At 32.3% G+C, this 17,953-nt stretch overlaps 3 non-coding genes across 3 annotated transcripts; all 3 read right to left on the bottom strand.

Annotated features, from left to right (window-relative positions):
* Window positions 1-2,931: 2,931 nt before the first annotated feature.
* LOC149412451 (5S ribosomal RNA) lies at window positions 2,932-3,050 on the bottom strand. Its single transcript, XR_016304618.1, has one exon. It is a non-coding gene; the product is annotated as a 5S ribosomal RNA (ribosomal RNA).
* Window positions 3,051-3,374: 324 nt separating this feature from the next.
* LOC149412450 (5S ribosomal RNA) lies at window positions 3,375-3,493 on the bottom strand. Its single transcript, XR_016304617.1, has one exon. It is a non-coding gene; the product is annotated as a 5S ribosomal RNA (ribosomal RNA).
* Window positions 3,494-3,816: 323 nt separating this feature from the next.
* LOC149412449 (5S ribosomal RNA) lies at window positions 3,817-3,935 on the bottom strand. Its single transcript, XR_016304615.1, has one exon. It is a non-coding gene; the product is annotated as a 5S ribosomal RNA (ribosomal RNA).
* Window positions 3,936-17,953: the final 14,018 nt, after the last annotated feature.

Raw genomic sequence — 17,953 nt, 5'->3', positions numbered from 1 at the left:
AGCAAAATAAATACAAAACAATACAAAAATAAATACAAAACAATATTATTATTATTTATATTAATAATAATATTATTTGGATGATTTGTGTACCTACGTTTCTGTGAAATATCACCTCAACGGCGCTGTTCAGATATATAACATATTTCTACAATGCTCTATCTTATTACTAACTATAGATTAGACAAACTATTATCAACTTATGGCTGACAGATTGCATCCACCGGTTGGTCGATCACTAATTCAAAACTATATTCACAATACATTAGACCAATGATCGCGATGCTGCTTAACCTCTTAAGGACCACGCCCGAGTATACTCGGGCGGCTATTGCTATGCCAGGCTATGCCAGAATTCGGAATTCATACTAAAGAAAAAATTTAATTATTTTTTCACATTATGCACCACAACATCAATATTAAGTCCCATTTTGGGCCCTAAATGGCTTTTATATGAGGATATATATTTTGAATTCATTGATAAAAAAGGTGTTTTTTTTTCCATTTTTAATTTTTAAATGATTTCTGAAGGGGTTAAGAATATACATATATTATTATTTATTTATATTCAGGCAGATAATGTACAACACCATACTAACTTGATAGGTCACTTGAGGTTAACACTGTTTATTGTTTATTATACAAATTTAGATACCATTTGCACACAGATGACATAATTGGAGGACGTATATCGGTTAACAATTGGCCTGGACTTTCTTAACTATGCTAACTTACAGATTAGCAACAAATATTTAGTTCGTTCATATAATTATATAATATTTTTAGCGTCTAGACCTAAAATTCTTACCACACTTCATAAACTCAAATAATATGTACTATAAACACGTCTTAAATAAAATAAAATAATAATTCTTACACATATATCGTAACATATCATAGAAACAGTAAAAAAATTAAGGTGCTTACCTATATTATCTCTTATATTAAGCGAATACAAAAAATAATTCTACGTTTTATAAATTTTGAATTAAATATCCCTGTCGAAGACTTAAAATACAATTTCTTATTGAATTATGTAATTTTCTGTTTTTGTTTCTTGTGTTTGTATGACTTGTTGCATAGCTTTTATCAAATGTAATTTAATTCTTATTTTTTATGTTTCAAAGTATTTGTCAAATTAAAATTATACTACCAACCATGTAAAAGCCCTCTGGGCGTTAAATAAATAAATAAAAATAAATAAATAAATAAACATGAAAGTAATTTCCATGATGTTAGGAATTTAATGTTATGTAATAAAGTTATTTCTCCAATGATGTGAATTTATTTTTATGTATTTGTTTTACATTACCTACTTCATATGAACTAAACCTATCAATTTGATTGTCAATGACAACTGGAAACCTTTCCAGTTGGAAAGTCAAAGATTAATTATTCTCTAATTGTATTTTTAGTTCTATCTAATAAAAAAATAAACATGAAATTGGAAATGCTATTCCGGAAAAACTTTATCTTTTAAACATATTTTTGAAAGTTATACACAACAATGTAATATATCGCCGAAGAAGAAGATAATACTAATAAATCTAAATGAAACATGAAACAGAACAAGACACAGAAAAACAAAAGATAACGGTCACAACTAGGTAATGAACTCAGGATATTTTGTCTTAACCGGACAGGCGTATTAAAGCACTTCCTTGATGAAATCCACATTTGGTTGTAACTTTGCAATATACTCAACGTGTACAGCGGATAAAATGTAAACTGGAGATTTCCCGAAAATTAATAAAAAATGTAACTCACCAGTGTTAGGAGTGTTGTGAAATCAAATGTATCAACATCATCATCATCACCACCTGGCACACCTGCAGTAAGGAGGTTAATAGTTGTACAGAACTATAAATTCATACATCTATTTTTTTGAGTACCAACCTAATTCTATTAGATTCTTTTTATAGAAGAGAATAGAATTAGTAGGTTAAGTTTTCATATATTTTGAATAGAATAAGCTGAGTGCGGAAATTTTTTTCGTGAAGGACATTACGTTTTTTCCACAGTTCTCATAAAAAAATGGTAGATCCAAATATGCTTTTAAACTAAATGAACTTGCGCAGACCCACGAAAAATCACAGGATTTTGTAATTGTAGAATTTGTGAGGGCGAATGTATTTATAACGTAATTGTCTCATCAATTATCTTTATAATTTTTTTTGTTGTTTTGACAAATTAGAGAAACGACCTGAATTACCCTTTGAATGAACTCCGTTAGTAAATTAAAAAAAATCATTATTGTATCATATTTAGATCTGTCAAAAATTTAAACGAAAGAAATACACATTTTAATTAAAGGTTTTTTTTTGTTAAATAATTTGGTAGATAATTTTAAAATTAAAAGTTCATTGGACTTGAATACCCATTACGCAGAAATACAAATTCAAGTCACCCACACACGTTTATTTAGTGATTAATAAAGTTGTTCAACAAATTAATACAAAAGACAGAAGCTTTTAACATATATCTTCATATACACATATACCACGAACTCATCCACAAAATATATTTTTGAAGTGAAACTTCTTTACCCGCGTCATGCAATTTCGAGTACCGGAGTAAAACCAACTCATGACCGAAACGAAAATGCGGGACCGATTAAAGTTCATTTGATCTAGTCAAAGTTTTGAAGTAAAATATAAATGCTTCTTAGCTCATCTCGACAACTGGCGTTGGTGGTGTAATGGTCAGCGTAGTTGCTTTCCAAGCAGTTGATCCGAGTTCGATTCTCGGCCATCGCACATAATTTTTTTGTTTTTAACGCCTTTTTTTTTTTCAATGGTTGACCATAATATCAATCCACTAAGTAATATTTTAGGCCTGTAGCATACTTGAAAAGTTAAAGAATGATATAAAATTTTTTATGATGTTAACGATAAAAAAATAAAAAAAAACATAAAATTACCATAAAAAATGGGCCAACGGCACGCGGTGTTCCCAAGCGGTCACCCATCCAAGTACTGACCGCGCCCAATGTTGCTTAACTTCGGTGATCGGACGAGAACCGGTGTGTTCAACATGGTATGGTCGTTGGCAAACGCTAAACAATATTAATTTCTATTCTACCTGCCAATAAATATATGAAAATTAGTATAAAAAAGCCCTAATAATACTGAAAACATTAGCAAGGTGTGTGCGACGTTGATAAAAATAATCATTACATACGCGCTTGAAAAAGATCGTAATTACATCCATAACTTTGCAGGAATTTTTTTTTTCAATGGTTGACCATAATATCAATCCACTAAGTAATATTTTAGGCCTGTAGCATACTTGAAAAGTTAAAGAATTTTATGATATTATTAATGATAGTAACGATAAAAAAATAAAAAAAAAACATGAAATTACCATAAAAAATGGGCCAACGGCACGCGGTGTTCCCAAGCGGTCACCCATCCAAGTACTGACCGCGCCCAATGTTGCTTAACTTCGGTGATCGGACGAGAACCGGTGTGTTCAACATGGTATGGTCGTTGGCAAACGCTAAACAATATTAATTTCTACTCTACCTGCCAATAAATATATGAAAATTAGTATAAAAAAGCCCTAATAATACTGAAAACATTAGCAAGGTGTGTGCGACGTTGATAAAAATAATCATTACATACGCGCTTGAAAAAGATCGTAATTACATCCATAACTTTGCAGGAATTTTTTTTTTCAATGGTTGACCATAATATCAATCCACTAAGTAATATTTTAGGCCTGTAGCATACTTGAAAAGTTAAAGAATTTTATGATATTATTAATGATAGTAACGATAAAAAAATAAAAAAAAACATGAAATTACCATAAAAAATGGGCCAACGGCACGCGGTGTTCCCAAGCGGTCACCCATCCAAGTACTGACCGCGCCCAATGTTGCTTAACTTCGGTGATCGGACGAGAACCGGTGTGTTCAACATGGTATGGTCGTTGGCAAACGCTAAACAATATTAATTTCTACTCTACCTGCCAATAAATATATGAAAATTAGTATAAAAAAGCCCTAATAATAAGAGAGAAGAATACTAGAAGTTTCACTTCTGTCTTGCGTAGGCTTGACACACCCACTTTTTTTTTGTCAATAATTTTTGACAAAGAACTTCAAAGATGTGTACTCTCTCTGACAGAGACCGTGATTGTGAAATATTACTTAGATTCAAGTAAAGTACCTGACAGAAAAAAATCTTAATAATATTATCATGGTCATGGTCAAGACCAAAAGAAGCCACACTTCATTCGTTTCGGGCTGCAACCTGCAGATTGTAGATTGCCGTGATATCCACCGACAGAAGAGGGTTCAAGTAAAAAAATAATGTATTTACTTTCATATCTAAATACGCATTACGAAATTAATGAAAATATAACAGGAAAAAATCAAACAGATTTTATTTTTTAACGTGACTACCGCACATCCCTACCATGTGGAATCAGTGAGACTATAGGATCTCCAATTGGAGTTTGTTTTGTGGCTGAACGTGGTGGGGAGGGGAAGAAGATGAGGTATATAAAGTGGGTAACTAACTGGCCCGAATAGCCTTCTGGTCACCAAACTCAGTAAAAGACATTTCTAGCAACTTTGATTCAAGATTCTGAACAGTGGTCTTTATGGAAGTACTGTGAAACAACCAGCCCACTATGAAATAATAAGACAACTGGAATAGAACTTTCACAGATTTTGAGTATTAATGTTGATGAATTGTTTAAATTCTGTGAAACAACCCGTCTTAAGTGTAAGTAAGTTAACTCCAGATCTTCGATCAAGTTATTATTTATTCCATAATTTTAATAATTTGCCTATCGAATAAATTATTTTACATCATCCGAAAAATTACCGTTTGGATTCCATAATAGTTGCCCGAGAGCGCAGATCTGGTGAATCAAAAAGTAGCTGACGTGTACCCGGCGTTACTCGGGGTTGTGAATGATTTGAAGTAAAGTTTTGAGGTTTTGAATTCCATGATATATACTTACTTACTCTACCTTTTATAAATATGGTTCCATGATAACTTAACACAATGACAATTCAACACACTTTAAAAAAGTGATATAAAGTCAATAGAAACGATGGAAAAAAAAATTAAACCTAACCTAACCTAACCTACTTAACCCAGTTAATAAAATTTTTGTTTCATCACTTTCCATGAATTTATATTAATTATATAACTTTTTTTAAATGTGATGAATTATCATTTTGATGAGTTATGCGGTCACCATTTTGATTAATCTTTATAACGAATTGGTGTACATTATGAATACCAAAAATATGCTTTAGATAAATTGAAGGTTTTCCTATCGTTTCGTTGAGTAGAATACAAATTAAAAAATAAATTACTCAATAAAAAATATAAATGTAAACTACTAAAAAAATATGTTTTCAATATAAATGTATGAACGCGTAAAGGAAACAACTTTTAAAAAATACAGTATTTTAGTTAAGATTATCTGTGACAGATTCACTTGATTAACTTTTTTGCTTTCTTATAAAATTATATACAAAATAAATAAAAACCAGTTTTGTGCTTGAAATCGAACGTTTCTAGACTCCGTTTGTCAAGCGATTTTAATACCTATTACCTACAATACAAGGTATACCAAGAATATACACATTTTCGGATTGTAGTTTCCTCTTAATAAACTACATTACATTACATTATTCTGTTTCTCATTATTCTGAGATTTTGCGTTAGGTATTTTTCAGGCGTTCCTAACTTCTTCTACAATTCAAAACATTCTTTAAATACTAATAAGAAGAGATATTGAAGTTTTCAGCAATATCGGTCCACCACTTTTCGAGTTTTACAAGCACAAACATAATCAGGCTTAATCTTTATATATTAATTTTACCCGGCCTTGCTCGACTTTTCTCTAGTTGTATAAGTATAATATGCATGTATTATATATATGAAGCTTTAGGAAGAAATTCTCTAAATGAGATCCCAATCAAAATCCGTTGCGTAGTTTAGAAGAACTGAGAATACAAACAGTATTTGTTTTATACTATTAAGAGATGTCGTCAACTGCTTTACAACAACTTTTATCTTTCCAGTATGGTAATATCGTTACTAATCTAATGTGATATCTTGATTTGTCCGTTCGCTCTATGGACGGTTTACACGTCACCGATGACGGAGTAGAGTTAATGACTTGTTGGATAATTTTATATCTAAAAGACGTCCCCATTATCCGAATGTTATTATGAATATAAACGCAGCAAAAAAAACCCGGATAAGTTCAACGACCTTGCGCTTATTATAAATCAATAAAGTTATGGCTAAATGCATAATTTTGTGTTCGCACTGTCAGTGTCACATTTATTATACAATGATATTTTTTGTATTTACATAAACCAGAATCCGCAAATTTGTGGACATACATAACGTGAGGCTTTTTAAATGTAAATTTACGAAGTTAAGAGCTTGTTGTATTGAGATAATGCATACATCATATAGTTTAATACATGAACATAAAGTTTTCATAGTTAACAAGAAAACAGATCTTTTAAATATATACATGTATATATAGGGAGTTAAGAGTCAAAAAATTAAATGGAATTTTGGAATTTGATTACTATTTTTTTTTTAACTTAAAACAATAACAATCAGTAGGTATTGGAATGTTATGATCGGGTTGAGATCTTAGTCGGTTACTAGGTTGTGTGACCAGTGATGACATGTGGAAGTTTTTTTTTGGTTTTTTATTTTAATAAAACAGTTTCTTTTTTTTTAATTTTTATATATGTAAAATAACTCCCCTCAGGACCTTTGTCATCTTTGGGCATGACGTAAGGAGATTATTCTTAAGAAATTTAGGAGATTTAGAAGTTCTGAGCACTCGTTCTTGAGTTCAACAGCTCGGCTGTGGAATAATTTGTCGGCCTCTATGTTTTCTCCCTCCTACAACATAGGTCTCTTCAAGATCCACGTTCGCTTCTTCCTATCCTCAAAAAAAATCTCCTCACATCATCCCCAAAGATGAGACAATGGATTTTAATAGCTACTCCTCGAAAAGATCACGTCTTATTCATCTTCAAACCATCGAATTTTATAAATCATATTGTGGGAAAGCTGCCAGGATGTTAAGAGCCAATTGTAGATAATTGATGGTGATAAGTATAAGTAGATAAGTCGATTTGTTTCTGTATTTAAATATTTATTGGAAAATACGAAAATATTCACCAGCATTTTTATGTCATAGAATGGGTACTGTTTTAAAATGAGACATGACAAATGGTGTGTATAAATAATAAAATGACGAACCATCGATTACGCAAAGTTCCAAGTATTTATTGTGGTGGATTCATCTTCCGCTGCAGTCATATATTGATTATAAAGTTCCACGTGGGTAGAAGTTGAAGATCGAATATTCCTACGCGTTATATTCCTAAGTGCTATATAAATAAATTACTTTTTAAAGCATTAATATAACACGTTTCGAATCGCGCACCATGAAAATATTCTTAAAATAAATGGGATAGATGACTTTTTGGAGGATAGTGATTATCGCCAATTTAAATGGGTTGTTGGATGAATGATTTTGTGGTTCTCCAATCCGCAGAATCCAAGGTTGCGTGATTATTCTCGGTGTGCAAAAATGACAATTCGGATATCTTCGCTACAATAATTTTATGAACAAAACAGATTGCGTACGTTAGAGGAGATTTAGGGCTAAACCGGCGGCTACACCACTGGAGATAGAATGAATTATTTTCTGCGCGAGGTATCGCGCGCACGTTCACAGTGCTACCAGCGTCACAATAATGTGGGTAAAAGTAATGTTGACATTATTTTCGGGAGATGTAAAGTTCCTATAATTTATCCTACAACTTGTTATAAGAGTTCAAAAGAAGAAGATTTGTGAAGATCGTTTGAAAGCGTGATATTACGAGTATGTACATACGAATGATATTGTTAATAAGCGTATGCGTCTGTTATAGAAATATACCAAAACACGACTTATTTCTTATATAGAGCAAACATTTGAAATTTGTGTTAAGTAGCATTTAAAAAAATATTGCAAACTTTCTTCACATCCATAATATATTAACAGAATCAGATTTTTTTCTCTATAGGGAATTTCTTATAATTACTGTTTAAATTCGGTGTCTGAATAAAGATTTGCTTCAAAATAACAAATTTTTGTAAGATCTTAAAAATTTAAACCGTCTTACTCGTATAGATAATACGGAGAGATAAAACGGGTTAGTAGAAAACGTTACTCATAATCACGCGCATACGTACTACGTATACCGATCATAATACCGCCCGGCCCCCAGCATTAGGGATGTATTACGATCGGTTCCATGATTAATCAACATAATGACAATTCAAAACACTTTAAAAAAGTGAAATAAAGTCATTAGAGTCGATGAAAAAAAAAATTAAACCTAAGCTAACCTAATTTACGTAACCCAGTTAATAAAGTTTTTGTTTCATCACTTTCCATGACTTTTTAAATATGTGATGAATTATCATTTTGATGATTTATCCGGTCACCTTACGATATTATTAAGACGGAGATCGCGGACTTATTAACCATCTTGTTGATTTGACAAATACGATCGGTCGCGTAATGAAATTGTAAAAAAGCATCAGAGTAATATTTTAAATCGAACGCAATCGGACCGTGTTTTTGAGGATTGGAAGAAAGTGGTTGCCAGTCTAAAAAAATCTTGCATGAATATTATTTGAGTGAAGGATTAACCGGAGCATTATACGGCCAAATTCACCGTATAGCTATTCCAACGCTGCAGCAGCGTATTGGGGAATCTTTATAAGTAAGACTGAACGTGTTACGCAGCCTTGAATCGTTGAACCCGATGTTTCAAGCGATATAATGCCCCGGCTAAACACTAAATTACTAGATTCTGTGCGTCTGGGACATGTTATAAACTACATTAAGGCTGGAAATAGTGCCACATGTAAGTCGGCCGCTTGTGGTAATATGTAGGTGAATTAATGAAGAGCTGTTGTTCCACGCAAGCGCTGCGCACTAGGACCGTCGTTCCAGCTCATCAATGAAACGTCGTCGGTCGACCGACTGTCCGCGTAGCACTATTTCCAGTCAAAAACATAACGAGGAGGGGTACCTACTTAATTAGGTTAGCTTAGGTAAGGTACAGTCATCACCTCTTATTAATAATCTCCACTTTGTAGGTTAGGTGTAATAATTAATCATACTGTAGATACTTATGCAAGTATTACGTTAAAACAAGATGAGAACAAGTAACGGCAATGGTCAAAACAACTGAATAGGAAATGTCTAGAAATATGATCTATGAACTATAAACTAGAAATATTATACATGTAGATATATATAAACCACGCAACCAGAGTTGGCCGGAACACGTTATTCTCACATATGCATTGCTTGCATGCAGCATTTTGCATACTAATTATTCGACTTCAGAAAAGATAATTAAACTGAAAATGGAAATAAGTTCATATTTAAGTCCCTTTCTTACTATTAAACAATATGCAGGTGTGAAGAAGATAAAAGGACTATTTCTCAGCGATGCTTGGCAAAAGTTAACACTTTCCCAGGTAGATAAATTGTTTTTTTAAAGTGCTCGAGAAAGAAATTTGGGATTTAAAAAACATGTTTTTGATTTTCATTTTTTTTTTATGTGAATACCGCACTAGAGTCCCAACTACTCTCAGCCGTCTGGATCCAGTGAGACCATGGCATACCCAATTACGATATGTTGACAGGTAGTGGGAAGGGGAAGGAGATGGGGAAGAGGAAGGTGGGGGAGTATTTGTCTATTCAGACTGGTCACCAAACACGGCTAAAGCCATTTAAAGCAATGTTTAAATTCTGGATTGTGGTTTACACAAGACTCTGGAATGTTCGACAAGTATACTGAATCTTATTGTAATTAATAAATTGTGAAATAATACTAATACTCGCCGGGATTTGAACACGTGACCTTTAGTTTACTAGTCGAAAGCTCGCGAGATTAATTTCAGCGGAAGTAAGGAAAATCTGACCTTAGATCGGGCACGCAGACACACCCACAAAACATTTCTGTTGGAACATCGCACAACTTAAATGCCAGGTGTGTTCCCTAATGACTGTTCCCAATTCGCCTCAAGTCCGATTGGATATAATTATAAAGTTAATAATTAGCGGTTTTTTAAAACACGTTATTTATAGATGGCGCAGCAATGATTAATGCACTTGAATCTAATGAATTATCACGACTTGGCTTAATACAGTTATTTAATCAAATTGCTTACGATCTTAATAATTCTGGATGGAACAATTTTTAGTGTTGCAAAATGTTACTTTGGCGAGGATTTGCATTTGTTAAATTCGCTGAGCGGTCGGTACAATGTATGAACATTACAATTATTATTAGAGTTGACCCATACAAAACCATCTTAGATGTTATTTCACCATCTTTGGGTAAATTGATGATTAGCGGTACTGGTCGAGTAGCATCATATTTTTCACGTCAAATAAATGCCTGTTAGTCTTATGATTAAAGTTACTTGATTAGTAGGTGCGTAATTTATTACTTTTGTTTCCTTTTCATATTGTAATAGTTTATATTTTATTCCTTTCATTTTCTAATAGTATATACCTTTCTAATATCTTTTATTTTATTTTTTTACAAACTCTTAATGCCTTTTAGACATTTTATAAGCACTTCATTCTTCCTTATACTACTTTATTGTATATTATTACATATATTTTCTTACTTTGACTTTTTACTATACTACAAATTACTACTTATATTATATTTATATCTCTTTGTTTTTTCATACTTTTAACCTTACTATTACCTATTTACTGATTATACCATTATATTTACATTTATATTGTTGCATTCCTTATGTTGCTGTACTATTCTCTGTAAATTAGTATGTGAATGGCACATGTTGTGCCGTATATGTGAAATAAATAAATAAATAATTGACGAGTGTTAAACAGATTACTAAGAGTTGTTCAAACCAGTACCTACTTAGGATTGTGTGTATATGACAATGATACGTAACTAAGTAACATAATTTTCTCTTGCTAACATCTACTAAGGATGGGTTATTTCACAGAAATTTAACAATTCATCAAATTCAAAAATGAATTTTCAAGTTGTGAATATTCTATTCAAGTTCTGTTATTATGTCAGTTTTGTAAAACATGTGGCCAATAATGATATAACAACAACAGAAACGGAATAGAACTTTTTAAGGAACTTGAATATCAACTTCGACATTTGTTGAATAATTGTTGAAATTCCGAGCGTACTTTAGCGAAAAAGGGAAAATAAAATTTTAAAAGTTATTCGAAATGTTAAAAGAATGATTTACATAAACCAGATACCACAATGTATTTTTTTATCTATTCAAGAATGTTTTATCAAATTCAACGTAAGTCAGGAATAGTTGACCTTTTATTAAAATATTGAAGACAATATTAATGATTTCTAAACGAAAATATGAAACAGAAAAATCAGAAAAGGATACGGTCACATCTAGGACACGAACCCAAGACCCTTGTCTTTCCGGGACACTGCTCTACCAACTGAGCTAATGGGTCCCTATCCCCCTCGGTCACTTTTAACTGTATCACACTTCGAATAAGAACTACCAACATTGTCTTCATTTTTTCACCGCACATTTTTATTGGCAACTATCTTTATGTATGATCGCAAGATTCAACCCGAACTAAATGCAATCTAGACAGCGTCTTTTTATATAAACCGATCTTATTTTTTTATTTTTAATGTGCGACATCTATTGACTTTTCTGCAAGTCTAGAATGAATATTTATTTTTCGGAATAACTTTTATTGAGTAAAACCTCAAATTGCACCTTTTATTAGTTTAATAAGTTTTTTTAGGTCTTTATTCAATGCATTGTTTATTGCAGTCATCGAGAATTTTTCGACCACCATGTTATTCACATGCCCGTGTTGTGGTGGTCGATTGTGTTACCAATATCTAAAATATTGCCGGTTCTGAAACGAAACATAATAAATTATACTTGCTCAAAAATCTTTGGTAGGTATCTATCAAAAGTGTGAAATTGTTTTTTATTTAAGTATTTTCAATCTTTTTCCTACCGCAAATATAATGAACATTGGCAAATGCAGCGCAACTATGATGAAACATAATGAGAATTTTTGTTTTCTAACCAATTCGTTTTGGCGAAAACCCAGTTGCTATTTACAGTGATAATAGTATACTTGCGGTGATTTGTAAGCCATCGCCATTAATAATATCTACGACTAAATTTAGGTAGCTCATTTAGACGCATTTTATGTCTGTTTAGAATCCCCAAAAATATTATTTAAATGTTGTATGATCGCCCTGGTGTAACACAACAATTATAAATAAAAAAATGAGATGGCTTTATCTGTGTTTGGCCAGATTTGAATAGCTAGGAACATATTTCCCGACCTTCATCAAATTAAAAATCAAAAAAACATTCACGTATTATATAGTTTATATAATATAAAAAAATAAATATATATTATATTATATTATAGTTTCACACTATGGGAAACCAATACTTACTTAGGTGATTTCGATATATTTAATATTAACTTTGCTAATTTTGTGGATCACGTAAAAGACTTATTTAAGCACTATTCCTAAATGGAAGTTATATTTTTGTAAGCCATTAAATCGCTGTATTTTTTAATTTATGTTCTTTTGTTTTTAATATTTCTTTCTCATGTTTCAAAACTGTCATTAAAAGTGTACCACCTACATGTAAAAGCCCTCTGGTCGTTAAATAAATGAATAAATAAATAAATGAATAATTTGTTTCTTCTTCTTCTTCTGGCGCTAGTAAAATTAGAAAGAGTATTATTCATCGATGTATTTTTAAATTTAAGTATGTTATCTGTAAGTTTATACGTATGTAAATATATTTGTCATTAGACAGTAGTTATAGGCCTTAATTGTATATCACTAGATATAAGTTTTAGATGTAAGTCATTAGTTTCAGTATTTATTATTTAGTAAATATATTTGTACGCGCCCTTGAGGTGATTTTTCACGAAAACGGTGCTATATAATTAAGTCAAAATTATTATTATTACAACCTATTTCTTACAGCTAACCCAATTTACAAGCAGTAGAGTATACGTGTTTAAATTGACTGTGGTAAGGTAAACCCCTTCAAACAAAAAAATGAAAACTTTACTGGAGACGATTCGTAAAACAAATTCAAAATCGTGAAAATATATCAATATGGTTATTTGTTTTCACAATATTAAAATAAGTAAAACACTACAATTCTGGAACAACGTTTTAACTTATTTTGAAGGATTAAACCCATCAATGTAATGTATGATTGAAGAAGATAATACTGATAAATCTAAAACATGAAAATAAAATTAGTTGCATGATGGTATTGTTAATTCAGGGCTTAAGTTAGCCAACCTCCGATATAGCCAACCCCGATAATAACACCCTTTACATAGATGCGATAAGGTTTAAATTCCCGCTTAACACCATCCGCCTGTTTTGATTTACAGTGGGTTGCCATATTAATAGGGACAGTTCTAATATTTCCTGATTTTTATGTTTACGTTGTCTCTACTTCTAAATAACTTGGATATGATGGCCATTCCTTCGTTATTTTTGTTGCTGGTATCGCCACTGATACTTTTAAGAAGTGGCAACACTCGCAAAGTGCCACATCCCACGAAAATTTAAGGTTTTTTGCATGTGGTAGGCATTTTTGTGAAAATTCGTGATTGAAGTTCTGGTAAATAAATATACATAATAATTTTATTTAAGAGTTTTAACAGTTTAGCTGTACAAAATTGTAAGTAATTATTAATTATCTATTAATCTTGTAATTTTTTTTTTCATATCTTATTTCAGTGAATAGTTTTTCCATATTGAGTCCAATGTTCTGTTTTTTCAGTATGGCTTGGTCTTCAGACACGTCCCAAAGAAAATGTGCGGAAGTGAAGTCACTATTGTTAAACACTCAACATTTCCAAAGGGAAATAGCAACCATTACAGGCATTTTAAAGTCTGTGGTTAACAGGATAAATTAGAAAATCAATCAAAACCTGCCCCTCGAATTGAATCACAATGGGAAATGTGGCAGAAAACGAATCACTACACCTCGTACTGACCGCAAAATCAAAGACGTCTGTCTCCAAAACCGCAAAAAGAGTGTGGCTCGTCTGACCTTGATGATCAACAAAGATGATATCGAAGTCTCCCAAAGGAGAGTCCAAAGGAGATTGGCTGAGGAGAACCTCATTGGTCATCGGCCAGCTAAAAAACCTCGCCTCACAGTAGATATGAGGAAAAAACTACTGGAATGGGCCAACGCACACCAAAACATGACTATAGAGAACTGGAATATGGTAATTAACAATTTTGTGGTTATTAAACTTAAAAAAAATTCCATTAGTTTGATTATGGCCTTTTTTTAGGTGTGCTTCTCTGACGAGTCCATATTCCAAATTTTGTTGGATAAATCATCGTTCGTCCGACGACGCCCAGGAGAGAAATTTCATCCGGACTGCCTTGTAGAGACGATCAAACACCCTGCCAGTATCATGGTGTGGTCAGTCATCTCTTCCAAAGGGATGGGGCGCCTCCACATCGTGCAAGGGACTATGAGGCAGGATCAGTATAGACAAATACTGGAAAATCGATTACTTCCCCAAGTCGGAGAATGGTTCCCTGGTGGCCAGGAATACGTTTATATGCACAACTCCGCACCCTTTCATAAAGTCAGGACTGCCACTGCACTCCTGGCTGAAAAAAAATGTGCCGGTTTTACCTTTGCCGGGAAATTCCCCTAACATGAACCCTATTGAAATCCTGTAAGAGCTCACCAAGAGGGAGATTGCCAAGGATGTGGTCAAAACGAAGCAGCAGCTCATCGAAACCCTCATCCGGGTGTGGCATCATTCTCCTGAACTAAAGATTACTGCAAAATTGTGCATTGAGAGTATACCACGGCGTGTACAAGCTGTTATTGCGGCCAAAGGCGAAATTACGAAATATTAACTTTTTGTTCGATAATGTTTAAAAATAATAAAAAAAATAAAATAATCGCAGATTAAGGACAAATACGGTGTATATAATTTTCAAAATTCAATGTCCTTGTTAATAAATAATAATAACCGCACCTAAAATTATAAACATCTTTGTTTTATGAACACAAAGTATGAAAAACACATTTTCCATAAGTGTCCCTATTAATATGGCAACCCACTGTATGCAAGAAAAAAACATGGCAAAAAAGTGCCTTTTATTTTATTTTGTGGATGTTCAGGAACAAATATTTATTTTTTATCCGATCATTTTATAAATAACTTAATTTGCCACATTATAAGATAAAACGATAACCTAATATGGGTTCGTAAGTAGGAGATTTTGATCTTTAAAGCAGTTTTCATAGGCCCTATACATTATTTTTTTCTGGATGAAAAAAGACTCATCTAAAAAATACTCGATTATTTCAAAGGCCAACATGTATTCTCCTCGCAGTATTTAATTAAAGCATCTGAAACATTTCTAGGCGACCAAATTTTCAAACCAAAAACAAATGATTTTGCATCTCCGTAATGCATCGCCTTAAAATAATTTTCGGCAAACTTATTTGCAAGTAATAAAAAATAACTGTGTTTGTTAAATTATTATTTTTATTAATAATTTTATTGCGTCACTTTAAGCTTGTATTTGTGATGCAATTAAAACCGAGAGCAAGTCAGTATTTTGCATACAGATTAAATTAATTTCTATGGTATACATAAAAACCTTGTCTAGTAAACATTAGTTTATCATTACAAATATCTTAGATTGATAAAATTTCAATTTCCTTCGGCGGCCTGTATATTTTTTTTCGCGAGAATTTTTCAATTTAGATAGAAGTTTCAGGCTAACAATTATTGCTTGAAATAATATAATATCTATCTATTCCGCTGGTTGGCTAAAAGCCACACAAGCGTGAGTACGACTTGCCAAGTTGTTTCTTTAATAAGTACCGATCGACCACTTTAAAGGTGCTTTTTTTACTAAAATATTCAAAGTCATTACTAGAATAAATTTAAATGGGGTTAGATGTACGGGCTTCGATGCGGTCAGAGCCAGCGATTGGCAGCGGGCAGTGGTTGAGAGCCTAGACCCGTTCAGTGATGTCTGATGGCTGATGACTTGGAGAAGAGATGATGTATTATATTTGGGAACCGCGAGGCCGGGCCTAGACGAGGAGGAGCGATGACCCCGCGGTCTGCGTTCAGCGCAGTGCGAACTGCGAATAGTAGGTACCTCGCCGGCGCACAGTGGGCTGAAAATCGCCTTTCATAGACATAGAGACTTGAATTTTCAAGGGTATTATTTTTGGCTAGAAATGGATTCTGCTGATCATTACCATGCTATAAAATTTTGTACAAAGCAATTGGATGTACAAATGAAGGAGTTATCATTGTTTTAAGAAAAAATTGTATGGCACTGACATTAAAAATGAGGGTATCTCTGGATTCACAAGGTTGGCCATTCTATCCTTACACACAGATATACTACTATTTATTTGTATTTTTTTGACATACTTCGTATTGTGGCGCAACTTGCGATTTTTTTTTTAAAACTTTTTTATGTTGATGATTCATTTTAATGCTTAAATGCTTTACATATGAGTATGCTTTGTCTAGTTTACAATATTTTATTTAAACTGCAAGCCTAAAAAATGTTTTTTTTTTCCAATGATAACTCCTTCATTTGTACACGCAATTGCTTCGTACGAAATTTTATAGCATAGTAATGATCAGCAGAATCCATTTCTAGCCAAAAAAAATAACGTCGGCTAAAGAAGGAGAAAAAAATACCCTTGAAAATTCATGTCTCTATGTCTATGAAAGGCGATTTTCATCCCACTGTGCGGCGGTTCGGAGACTAAACAGAACACTCATCAACAAATCATCAAAAGTGATGAAAAAAAAAAACTATCCTAACCTAGTTGTTTTTATTTTTTCATAAATTTACTCGACTTTTACTAATCGTTTCGATTTTGATTTCTATTTTTTTATTAACTTTTCGAGCCGTTCTACGTATCAAACATTTTAGAATACGTTAAAAAGTTTATAAAAACCCCCTAACCTTTCATTTTTCTCAAATTTAATAAAAAATTTATAACTTCAGTCTTAGTTTACCCGTAAACGAAAGCTTTAATTTAATTATCTTGTGCCTTAAATATATAATAAGATGCGAATGGATGTAAAAAGCCTAACAACCTGCAAAACTGAACTAAAAAAGCTAAAAAATGGTTAACAGATCAAGATTCTCTAAATTGATATTGTTTATAAATACATAAGTATCCATTGATTGAATGTATGTAATTGTATAAATATGCTCATGAGCATGTTTAAGTATGTTGTGTGCTTTTGAGTGTGTGTACGCAAATGAGTAAGTTGACTGTGTTATATCTATATGTCCATGTATTTTATGTCTTTATATTTTAGTCACATGAAATGTTATTCTTCTATATATATTTTCTGTATTGTAGCTTCTCGTAATAATATTATGCGTTTGTTTATTGATATTATGAACATGACATGCTGAAGAACTGTTTTGGCAGTTTAGCGAGTTTTATCACAGTTTCCCGATTACACTACGAGTTTCCGGAGACCGTGTACAGCACAGTCATCTCCATGTGTCCAGCTTCCAAGGGACAAACAGCTTATTCAATAGCCTTGTCTTGTCTTTAGATTATTTGCAATAAATAATACATTTTATTAGATCCTACATACATAACCGATTACATGTATTTCTATAATACACACAAGTTTAATATTAGACATTTATACGAGTTTGTGGTATTATGTTAATATTTTAAAGGACAAGTAGTTATTTATGTGAAGCTTGTTTATTTATTAAATTTCTAACGTCTTAATGTGGTAATGAAACTTATACAGTAAATAGGCGTATGTTTTACTGTATTATTTCATGCATATATAATTCGCAATGCGGGATTCT

Source organism: Hesperophylax consimilis, chromosome 23 (genome assembly GCF_061612785.1).
Source record: "Hesperophylax consimilis isolate HC1 chromosome 23, BYU_Hcon_1.0, whole genome shotgun sequence".
Lineage (NCBI taxonomy): Eukaryota > Metazoa > Arthropoda > Insecta > Trichoptera > Limnephilidae > Hesperophylax > Hesperophylax consimilis.
This window is presented reverse-complemented; position numbering and strand designations above follow the sequence as displayed.